The sequence below is a fragment of the Acomys russatus genome, chromosome 7 (assembly GCF_903995435.1).
Source record: "Acomys russatus chromosome 7, mAcoRus1.1, whole genome shotgun sequence".
In the NCBI taxonomy this organism is placed as follows: Eukaryota; Metazoa; Chordata; class Mammalia; order Rodentia; family Muridae; genus Acomys; species Acomys russatus.
In genome coordinates, this window is record NC_067143.1 from 16,137,665 (window position 1) to 16,149,547 (window position 11,883).

An 11,883-nucleotide genomic window follows, 5' to 3' on the forward strand; every position below is an offset into this window, starting at 1 on the left:
ATAAGTGACACCACAGCACATTTGCGATCTTGTTACACAACTCTAATTTCAAGGATTGAAATATGTTTTTTCTGCTTTATTAGCCATTTGGAGTGTAGCCCTGACCTCAAAGTGGACTCCATTCATCAAAGAGGAGTGTCACTCCTTACCACATAGAGTGAAATGACAAACCTTCGAGACTTGTATGAATCCAGTAGCCTAAAGTACCAAAACACATTATAAATAACAATATGTGGGAGAGGCAGAAACAAAACATGTATAAAAGCCTTAAAACTATAAATATTCAGAGCAGTAGCTTTAGGATACAAAAACTGCAATATCCTGTTGTCTGTTCCGAGTAGCCCATCAAAGCCCTAGGTAGGGCACCAGAGACAGAACAAAAATATGATGTAATTCTAGCCTAGCTTGGTGAACCAATGAGCTTATTGGGATTACATACAAAAGTGTGGTGATTCGAAGGCAGCTACATCAGTAGAACATTATCCTCACCCCTAGAATGGTTAGTGCTTCACAGCACCAGAACCACATGACTGATGCCTCAAAATGCCTTGACCCCAGTTGATGCCCCACACCTCTGCACAGCTGATGCTCACAACACCATTCTACATTATTGATGCCTGACAGTACCAGAATCCACCCTTGCATGGTTAATGCCTCAACCAAGCTTCACTGCTGTAGCTCACTAACTGAATCCCAGGTAGTGCTGGCAGAGATAGCCTCTTCTCCTCCATCAGTTTACTTGCTGCTTGGATGACCGTGTAGCCTGTACATCTTGAAGCTGTCTGAGTCTCCTGACTCCCGTGAGTTTCCTTAGACCCCTGGGTTTCTGAGACCCATTCCTTTCTCAGGAGCAAGTGTTTCATTTCAGAGGGAACATCTGCACAATGGTTCCCAAACAAGGAAGTTCTAGTTGTACATATACATATGCAGTGAAATATTATTCAGCTGTAAAGAAAAACAAAACCGTGAAATTTGCAGGTAAATGGATGGACCTAGAAAAGATGATTTTGAGTGAGGTGGCCCAGACCTAAAATAGTCTTTAGATGGACGTGGGAAAATTATTACTGACACCTGCTACTCAGTCTCCATCCTTCATTATTAAAATTGGTACATCATGGTGTCAATAATCTATGAGGCCCTGGGAGCATTCAAAGCCAATCCCTTCTTTGAAATGCATGTAATTTTGGTATCCAGGGTGGTAAATTATCCCGTTTCTTGCAAATTTATTCCACTTCCTTGAAACTTCGTTTCCTTTTTCCTGAGTTTTTAAAAGCCTACTTATAATGAAGATAAAACATCTGTAATGAGTTCAGAACAATGTGTATTCCATAGTAAGGATGCTGTGTTATTACTGCTTAAATGTCATCTTAAAAAGCATAAGGAACTTGGTGAGCTTTTGAGCTTTCTTTTTGCTTTATTCATCACAGACATGGAGATGAATAAGCTGGCAAGCCAGAAACGCCTACTGGGGCTGACATTTAAAAAAAAAAATATTCATGGTCAGATCCAGCTTAAACCATCTTAGTCTTGTGTGATACATCTGTGGAGTCTTCAGCATTAAGACCTACCCTTAAGACTTGAGTAGTAACCAAGGTCTACATCAATAATCTATGTTGTTTTAAGAGTCACTTGGAATATCATGTCCAATTATTTGAAAGAAGTTTTCTCAGGCTTGACATTAGGGGCTTGTTAGTTGATGGTTTTTGGAAAGAACATTGTCACCCCAAGTGATTGAACTTCTTTTAAGATGTGTGTGTGTGTGTATGTGTGTGTGTGTGTGTGTGTGTGTGTGTGTGTGTGCGTGTTCTTATTTTAGGTAAAATAATATGATTTAGGTAAAAATATAACTTCTTGAGGATTTATCAAAGAACTTGGCTGTTATCTGTTCCTCATCTCTCCACCCTGGTTGGAAGCACACCCCTATTTTTCTGTTTTGCACTTTACATATCACCTCTTAGTTTATCTTGTCATTCTCCAACGAAGACCACCTGCCCCCAGACTTCTTAAAGTCATTTTTTTAAATGTGAGAAAGATGTTGTCACTTTTATTTTCCTAGTTTCGGTGTTTACTCCATGTTTTAGACTCACATCTGAACATTAGGAGCTAGAAACTGATGGTGAGAGAGATTATGCAGCATTTATCTTTCCTGGTCTGGGTTATCTCATCCAATATAGTGTTTTCTAGGTCTATCTATGTACCAGGAAACTTCATAATTTTACTTTACTTTAAAGAGGAATAATATTTCATTGTATGTGTACCACATTTTAATTATGCATTCATCTATTGAAGCACATTTCTGGGCCATTGCGAATAAGGTAGCAATGAATATTACTGAGCAAGAATATTTAGAGTAAAATGTGAGTTCTTTGAGCATACACCAAGAAGTGGTGTAACTGGATTACATGGTAGATTTATTATTCTTTTTAAAAAAGATTTTCCATATTAACCTCTAGAGTGGATGCACCAATTTGCATTCCCACCAACAGTACATGATGGTTGTTTTGATCTTAGCCATTCTGACTGGGATAAAATAAAATCTCTAAGTTGCTTTAATCTTCATTTTCATGATTGCTAAGGATAAGGAACACTTTTTCAGGTATTTATTAGCAATTTTTATTTCTTCTATTGAAAACTCTCTGCTTAGATCAGTATCCCATTATTAATTGGATCACTTGTTTCCTTGACTTTCAGTTTTTTAGTTCTTTGTGTATTCTGAATTTTAATCTTACTCAGATGTATACAGCTAGCAAATATTCCCTCATCTTTCTTCCAATCTAGCTTCCACAGTATTAGAAAGTACTATGTAAACTGCTAAGGGAAGGAAGCTATATGAATAGTTATTTCCAGCTGTAACACCTATGAATCACAATAATCACCATCACTGCAAGATATCTGTAAAAGTGCTATTAGTGGTACTCACATGTTGGTGGTAACCAACAGCTATTTAATTGGACCTAAGTCCCACCCAGCAGGAAAAATATAATGCCTGGTACTGAAGCATTTCCCAGCTTACCAGGACTAGTGAAGTCATCGATGTTAGAAGATAATTTACTACTTCTACTTATAGAAAAACATAATTCCTTATTATATTCTAAGTCCCTACCTTATATCCACAAGCAGGTGTACCTACCATAAGAAGCACCCCTTACCTGTGGTAGTAGCTGACCAATGTCTTGTCTAATTTGAGGGCCATTCCAAGAGAGCAAGCCCATGCCTAACATTCCTGGATAACCAGGATCAAGAGACGATATAACCCACAGACCTAGTATAGAAAAAAGTGAATAAAATGACTCCTAATGATATTATTCTGTACTCACAGTTCAGTGCCTTGTCCAATCATCATCAGAGAGGCTTCCACCAGTAACTGGTGGTAGTAGATGCAGAGACAAGTAGCCAAACATTAAGTAGAGGGAGAACTCAAATTGGAGATCTTCACTGGGTCCCTCCTCTTGGATATCTGGGAACCCCATGAAAGAGGGAGAGGCAAAATGACAGGAGCCAGAAGAATCAAGGACACCAGGAGAACATGCCCACAAAATCAACTAAGCAAGCCTCCTAGGGGCTTACAGAGAGGGAGCCTGCATGGGTCTGTTCTGGGTCCTCTGCATGTACGTTATGGTTGTTATCTAGGTGTTTTTATAGGATGCCTAACAGTGGAAGTTGGGCTTGCCTCTAACACTTTTGCCTGCTTTTACTATCCTTTTCTTCCTACTAGGTTGCTTTGCCCAGCCCTGATATGAATGCTTTTACCTAGTCTTACTGTATCTTGTTATGCAGTGCTCAGTTCATGTCCTTGGGAGGCCTGGTCTTTTCTGAACAGAAAAAAGGAGGAGTGAATCTAGGGGTAAGAGAAAGTGGAGAGAAACCCTGAATGGGATGTATTGTATGAGAGAAGGAGCGGGGAGGAGGAAGAGAATGAGGAGGAGGTGAGGAAGAAGAAGAAAGAAGAAGAGAAGGAGGAGGAGGAGGAAAAGGAGGAGGAGGAGGAAGAGGAGGAGGAGAAGGAGGAGGAGGAGGAGGAGGAGGAGGAAGAAGAAGAAGAAGAAGAAGAAGAAGAAGAAGAAGAAGAAGAAGAAGAAGAAGAAGAGGCTCTTTAAAGTAAATAGAGGTCATCACAGAAAGATACAACTGGACATAATGCTGAGATCAAAAAATCTTGAGAATTCCAGCACCAAGGAATACATCTACAACACAGCTCCTGCACCTATGACTCAAGGAACATTAACTAAGAGGGCTCATAAAGATTATAAGATCCAGAATACCAAGCAGTCTGCTTTGAAACAGCCTTTCTTAAAAGTGGCTACATAAACAACAATGGAACAATAGCAATATAGATGAATATATTAACAGGGAAGGGGAAATTTTTCACAGGGTCTAGGGACTAAACAAAGAACGATAGGCAACTAAATGACTAGTTGAACAAGGAAAATTAGCCTCCTCCCAGGGATAATGTTTCTTTATTGCTTGTCTAATGCATGCTAGACATCTCTGAAACATATATACCCAGGCAACAAAAACAGACTTGGTAGGTTACATTTATATATTTGTGCATAGAAACACACAAATACCAAAGAAAAGAAAGCTACCAACTAGAGAGTGGATGCCACTGAAGGGGTTAGAGAGGTTACCTGAAATTGACTGGAGAATAGAAAGTAAAGGGGGAAATAGTTTTAAAAGCATGGCCGGTGTCATACAATCATAATAGCAGTACTTGAGAGGTTGTGAAAAGATGACCAAAGAGTTTTAGTAAGACCTTCTCAAAGTGAAAAAGTCAACAGCAAGAAAAAAAAATTATGTCTCTAACCAGATGTACCAAAATGGAGTAGCCTTGCCTACTGTTCTAATCCATCCATGTGGCTCAGTAACTGATCTTGCTAGAAAGGCCAAGTACAGACACTAAAGTCCTACTCTCATCAGACTTTAACAAGATATCCACCCCACTGTGTAGCATCAGCAGGTGGAGGGTAGTGAGAATGACACTATTGGATAGTGATGACGCCTACATATCAGTGCCAGTGGGAACTACACAAAAACATCCTAGGCATCTTGGCCACTGCAGTAATATGAGACACTTTTCTTCCTTACTTTGAGATGGTATTCAAGGATAATTGATGTAGGGATCTAAATTAGATCACTAGTTTGGTTTCTAACACTTCTCAGTGATAATGACCATTCCATGACTCCACTCCTGAGATGCCTATAAGGTGCATATGTGCAGCAGTATGTTTCCCTGCTAGGCAATAAAATTCCCATGAAATCATCAAGTACCTACTGAGAAACTGAGATACCATTGATACTGAAAATGTCCTTATTCCCTCAGTGCCAATAAATGCTGAAGTGGAAGGGTGGTGCCAGAAAAATGCTTAAATGTCTGGAAACACAACAAATTTTCCAAGTGCTTTAAACTTGGAGATATATGAGGACATGAAGACTACAAGAAGACCAAACCCCAACTCACCCTCCTCGAGATTCATTGTGGTCATTATTATCCTGCCCCCTTTATACCACTACGCTCTTTCTTCCCTTTCTTGAGTGTACCCTCCCCTCAACGGGCCCTTACTAATCTTCTGATCTCTGGAAATTCCAAGTGTAGCACACATATTTACAGATTCAAAGCTAATGTTCATAAATAAGAAAAAAACATGTGATGTTTGTCTTTCCAGGTCTGGGTTAACTTACACAGAATGATTGTTTCTAGTTCCATCCATTTGCCTTCAAATTTCATAATTTTGTTTTCCTTAATAGATGGATAATGTTCAGTTGTGTAAATGCATAATTTTTTACCATTTATTCATGAATTAGTGTACACCTAGACTAGTCCAGTTTTCTGGATATTGTGAATAGAACAACCATAAACATGGATGAGCAAGTATCTCTATAGTAAGATATAGACTCTTTGGAGGTACGCTGTGGCAGATCTACTTCCTGCTTTTTTGAGGAACCTCCACACTAATTTCTATACTGCCTGAGCCAGTTTGTTCTTACACCAACAGTGTACACAATTCATGTGAGAAACTACCACTGTAGACAATTCCTAAAACATAAACACATAAAGATTTTTAAAAAGAGTTTAAATTTATATACCCTATAACAGGTGACAATACCCATATTAGATTCCACAGGCTAACAAATAAAAACCTAGCTCAGAGAATGGGTTGCCTCTATTGGAGTTGCTGGCTAGTGAGTTCCTATATGCCCCCAAATATTACAGGCTTTTGTCATTGTTCTTGATTACCCTCTAAATCTTGATGCAATGCCAAAATCAAAATGTATCTGAGTAACATAACATGACCAAATCAGTCTGATATTGAACTGGAAGCTTCATGCCCACTGGCCAGCTTTTATGGTCTTGGAAGGGGCTATGCATGTTACCAGAGATAAGTCATTGCTCTCACCCATCTGTGAACCATGGGAGCTAGATGATGATCTTGGGAAGATATCCCCACTAATTCAATAGTGGAAGAAACACCATGGACAGAACTAACAACCTCATGAGTAAATTTAAATCCCATTCCACAATATGGACGCATATTCAGCACCAATATCAGAGCCAGGAATCTCTGGCTTGAGAGGTCATGGGCCCTAGAGGACAGGCTACTACTATCACTCTGCTGAAGGGATATACAATTAAACCAACCCCTGGGGACTTATTGCTATACACAGGAATTAGTGCATCTCTCAGCCATCATCAGAGAAGCTTCTCTTTGTACTAGCTAGAGATTGACACAGAAAGCCACAACTAGTTAAGGTGCAGAGAATGAAAGGCCTCTAGGCCCTAACTGGATACCTATAGTATAGTCCTCTCCCAAGGTCCAATGGTCACCGCAGAAGCAGAAAGATTGTAAAAGCCAGAGATGGTGGATGAGTGTAAGAAAACTGTTTTCTGAACACAACAAGGAAGACACACACAAAAACTCCCAACAGTTGGTGACAGCACAAACTGTGCAGGCTGAAGCTAGACAGAAGTCTCAGCATTGACGGGAAAAGCCATCACCAAGTGCCATAACTAACCTGGGAACTATTAGAAACTAATAGTTTCTGGGAAAGGAAGAACAAGTTTGTTTTCCCAGTTGGGTTCCCCTTGTAGATGGAATGCAATTCACTGGATGGCTATACACTCAAGAGTATGTAGCTGACACAAGTTGGACTGATTTTTTTTTTTTTTAATGACGATACACATTTGGGTGGCTATGGAATGGGAGTGGATCTGGGAGAAGTCGGGGAGGTGATCAAGAAGCAATGTATCAAATACTCAATGAATTAATTGTAATCTGTATTTTGAAAAGATCATGGTGGTCAAGATTCTGAAAGACAAAGAAAATAAATCTTGAAAACAGTGGCAGAGAAATACTGCCTTACTTATTAAGGGAAACCCAATTTATATGACAGATAACTTCTCAAGAGAAACTATGAAAACATCAAAGTGCTTATGTAGTTGTTTCTTTTATTAAGTCAACCGATATTCTTAGAGTCACCAAGAGGACAGAGTCCTTGCAACCAAAAAGATCTTTACACCAAAAGCCATTATTTAAATTTAATTTTATATCTCTTCCATCTTAATTTAAGCCCCCAGTTTGTGACATAAGGTACAGTTCTTATTAGAACAGTGGTGATGGGATGTCTAGATGCTGAGATAAAATCCAAAAGTAAGCTAGAGGATGCACTTCTCAAGCCGTGTGAGCCAAACATGGTGATAAGGCACCAGCAAAATGCCTGTGTTTCCTATGGTGCTTTTCTTCTTAAGACCCAAGGCTATACCATAAGAGTTCAAGCTATACCATGTGAACAGGTTGGGAAAACTTTCAACATCAAGTCTAGTCTTCATTGGCAGGCATACATCACAGAGGAAACAAGGATGCTTAAATTAAGTAAAGTTAAACAAACTTAACATGCTCTGGATATCACTGGCTAAAGTGTTGGTACAGCTAACAATCTTTTCTATCATCCCAGAACAGCCCGTCAGCCATATGATTTCTCAGTGGTATCTGCCTACTTTAATGCTGAGAATACTTTGCTTGAAATTTCACTGCATTATGTGAATCATGAACTTGGGGGCTTCTGCATCTGATGCACTGTCACCATAACACAGCAAATCTGCTTTTCTACAATATACTATAGTTTTTCTAGGTCTCTAATTCTTTCTCTGCCACAAAGTGCACTGGAAATTGATATTACATCTCCTACGAATGCTTTCAGAAGGAAATAAAAAGGAAACGTTTTAATATAAAATACATAGGACTGGTTAAAACAGCCTCCTCCGAACACATATGCCCCCACACAAGATGAGGTAACCATCAACATCTTGAAAGTGGTCTGTGACCTTTTATTTAAATGTAATAGCCTTTGACTGCAAGGTTTGCATATTTATGTACTCACTTTCCAAAATTCTTTCACAGTGCTTGCATGTAGTCATTTAGAACTGGTTACTATACTTAGCACAAATTTAATTGAAAAATATGCATAAGTGCAAACAAGTAAACTTGGAAGGCAATTAGCAAGATTAATTTCCATAATTAAGTTTAACTATTTCTGCTGCATCAAAAAGGTTTCACTCAAACGACAACACAAATTACTCATGAAATCTGGTAATTCTGGGTTTCTGGCATCAAATGGAGATCCAGAGTCTAGAAGTTACCTCAAGTGCAGGAAATCCTAGGGTAGAGTTTGAACATATGCTTTGTTATAAGAGACATGGTCTACAAGCAATTTACTCTGTGCAATCAAATTCAAGAAAGTTTTCTGTTGGCTTTAGCAGGTGGAGCCAGCACAAAAATACCAGGTTCTATCTACCAGTTAGTGAGGAAGACCCAAAAGACTGCCTGTCCTTACTACTGTGCCCATGGTGTCATTTCTCATTTTCAGTATGCAATATCCTGGATGACTTCTACTTTATCAGATCATAGGCAAATCCTTAATGTACTGCTATATCAACTGGAGAGTATATTGATGCACAGTCTTGAGCCACATCTTCAGAGACTATGACTCACTGGGTCTCAATAGTACCCAAATGGCACTATTCAAAATTCATCTGTGTGGCAGAAAAAGGCTCTGCATGAGACTGTGTGTAATATTGTATTGGATGTGTCTGTCCAATACAACTAAAAGTGAAGGTTTCTCCATTTTTACTTCTTGAAATATCAATATTCTATCCTTTGCTTCCTCTTCCCTTTTTCCCCTCCCTCTACTTCTCTTTCTTCTTCCTGTAACAAGGATAATGAGAGTTGTCTAGGGCACCGACAAGTACGTTCCCTGGCATGAATGAAGAATTTAATGACAAAGAAAGACATGTCTAGGTCATTATTCCATTTTTCATCTTGTTATTTTAAATATTTACTTATTAAGGCACATTATTCCTTTATGTGCACTTGATACCCAAAAGCTGCATGAGCTTGGTATATATAATATAATCATTTAACTTGCATGTCACTTCTATCATTCAAGGTCATTTAATAAAAAATGATATAAGAGAAAATTTGATATGATCACAAAGGAACTAATTAATACATGGTTTGTTGAAAATAAATAGGTGTAAACAAAAGAATGATCCAAACACCTTTATGACAAAGTGCAGCAGGAACTTTAACGCAAAGGACACAGCTATTTGGTTGAAGCCTTCTATTTAAATCTTCCCTGATCCAGCACAGCAGAAAGATATTAAACACCAAATCAAGAAAATATCTTACCATGTGAATAGTAGTACTGAAATTATAGTTTAATTTTTATATCATGTTTTTTTTTGTTGAGATACATTTGGCAATTAAATTATTTGTATTTAATGTTTAAATGTGATGGTCTATCTCACACACACACACATTGTGAAATAACCTCTTCACAGGAACAGTCATAGGGGAGGGGAATAAGGGGAAAATGGGAGAGAGGGAAGAATGGGAGGATACAAGGGATGGGATAACCATTGAGATGTAACAAGAATAAATTAAGAAAAAAATTTTAAAAAAAGAAAGAACCTCTTCAAACAACTAAGTATAATATGTCCCATCACTCGGTTACGACTTTCTTCTTTTTCTTCTTTTTTCTTTTTATCCCATCCCTTGTATCCTCCCATTCTCCCCTCTCTCCTATTTTCCCCTTATTCCCCTCCCCTATGACTGTTCCTGAGGGGGATTACCTCACCCTGTATATGCTCATAGGGAATCAAATCTCTTCCGGGTAACCTGCTGTCCTTCCTCTGAGTGCCACCAGGTCTCCCCCTCCAGCGGACATGGTCAAATGTGAGGCACCAGAGTGCATGAGAAAGTCATATGCCACTCTCCACTCAACTGTGGAGAATGTTCTGACCATAGGCTAGATCTGGGTGGGGGTTTAAAGTTTACCGCCTGTATTGTCCTTGGCTGGTGCCTTAGTTTGAGCGGGACCCCTGGGCCCGAATCTGCCTTTCATAATGTTCTACTTGTAGGTTTCTAGGACCCTCTGTGTCCTTCTACTTTGCTATTCTCCCATGCTTCTCTCATCTAGAGTCCCAATAGGATGTCCTCCCCTCTGTCCCAGTTTCCTGGTAAGTGAAGGCTTTCATGGGACATGCCCCTTGGGCTAGTATGCAGCTATAAATGAGTATCTACCATTTGATTCTTTCTGCTTCTGGGTTAACTCACTCATTATGATCATTTCTAGCTCAATTCATTTGTCCACAAATTTCGGGAATTCCTTGTTTTTAGTAGCTGAATAGTATTCCATAGTGTATATGTACCACAGTTTCTTTATCCATTCTTCTACTGATGGACACTTAGGCTGTTTCCATGTTCTGGCTATTATGAATAAGGCTGCTATGAACATGGTTGAGCATATGTCCTTGTTGTGTGCTGGAGCATCTTCCGGGTATATTCTAAGGAGTGGAATAGCTGGGTCTTGAGGAAGCCCTATTCCCATTTTTCTGAGATAGCACCAGATAGATTTCCAAAGTGGCTATACTAGTTTGCATTCCCACCAGCAATGAAGGAGTGTTCCTCTCTCCCCACATCCTCGCCAGCATGTGGTGTCACTTGAGTTTTTGATCTTAGCCATTCTGATGGGTGTAAGATGGAATCTCAGAGTTGTTTTGATTTGCATTTCCCTGATGACTAAGGAGGTTGAGCATTTCTCTACGTGTTTCTCAGCCATTTGATATTCCTTTGTTGAGAATTCTCTGTTTAGTTCCAAGCCCCATTTCTCAATTGGGTTATTTGGTTTGGTGGTGTTTAATTTCTTGAGTTCTTCATATATTTTGGATATTAGCCCTTTGTCAGATGTAGGGTTGGTGAAGATCTTTTCCCAGTCTGTAGGCTGTCTCTTTGTTCTCTTGACAGTGTCTCCTGCCTTACAGAAGCTTCTCAGCCTCATGAGGTCCCATTTATTAATGGTTGACATTAAGGCCTGGGCCATTGGTGTTCTGTTCAGGAATTTGTCTCCTGTGCCAATATGTTCCAGACTCTTCCCCAATTTTTCTTCTAAGTGACTTAGTGTCTCTGGTTTTATGGTGAGGTCTTTAATCCATTTGGATTTGAGTTTTGTGCAAGGTGACAAATATAGGTCCAGTTGCACTTTTTTACACATAGACCTCCAGTTAGACCACCACGATTTTTTGAAGATGCTATCCTTTTTCCATTGAATGGATTTGGCTTCCTTGTCAAAAATCAAGTGACCATATGTGTGTGGATTCATATCTGGGTCTTCGATTCGATTCCCCTGATCAACCAGCCTGTTACTGTGCCAGTACCATGCTGTTTTAATTATTATTGCTTTATAGTACAGTTTGAGATCAGGGATGGAGATTCCTCCAGAGCACCTTTTATTGTACAAGATTGTTTTAGCTATTCTGGGTTTTTTGTTTTTCCATATGAAGTTCAGAATTGAACTTTCAATGTCTTTAAAAAATTGTGTAGGTATTTT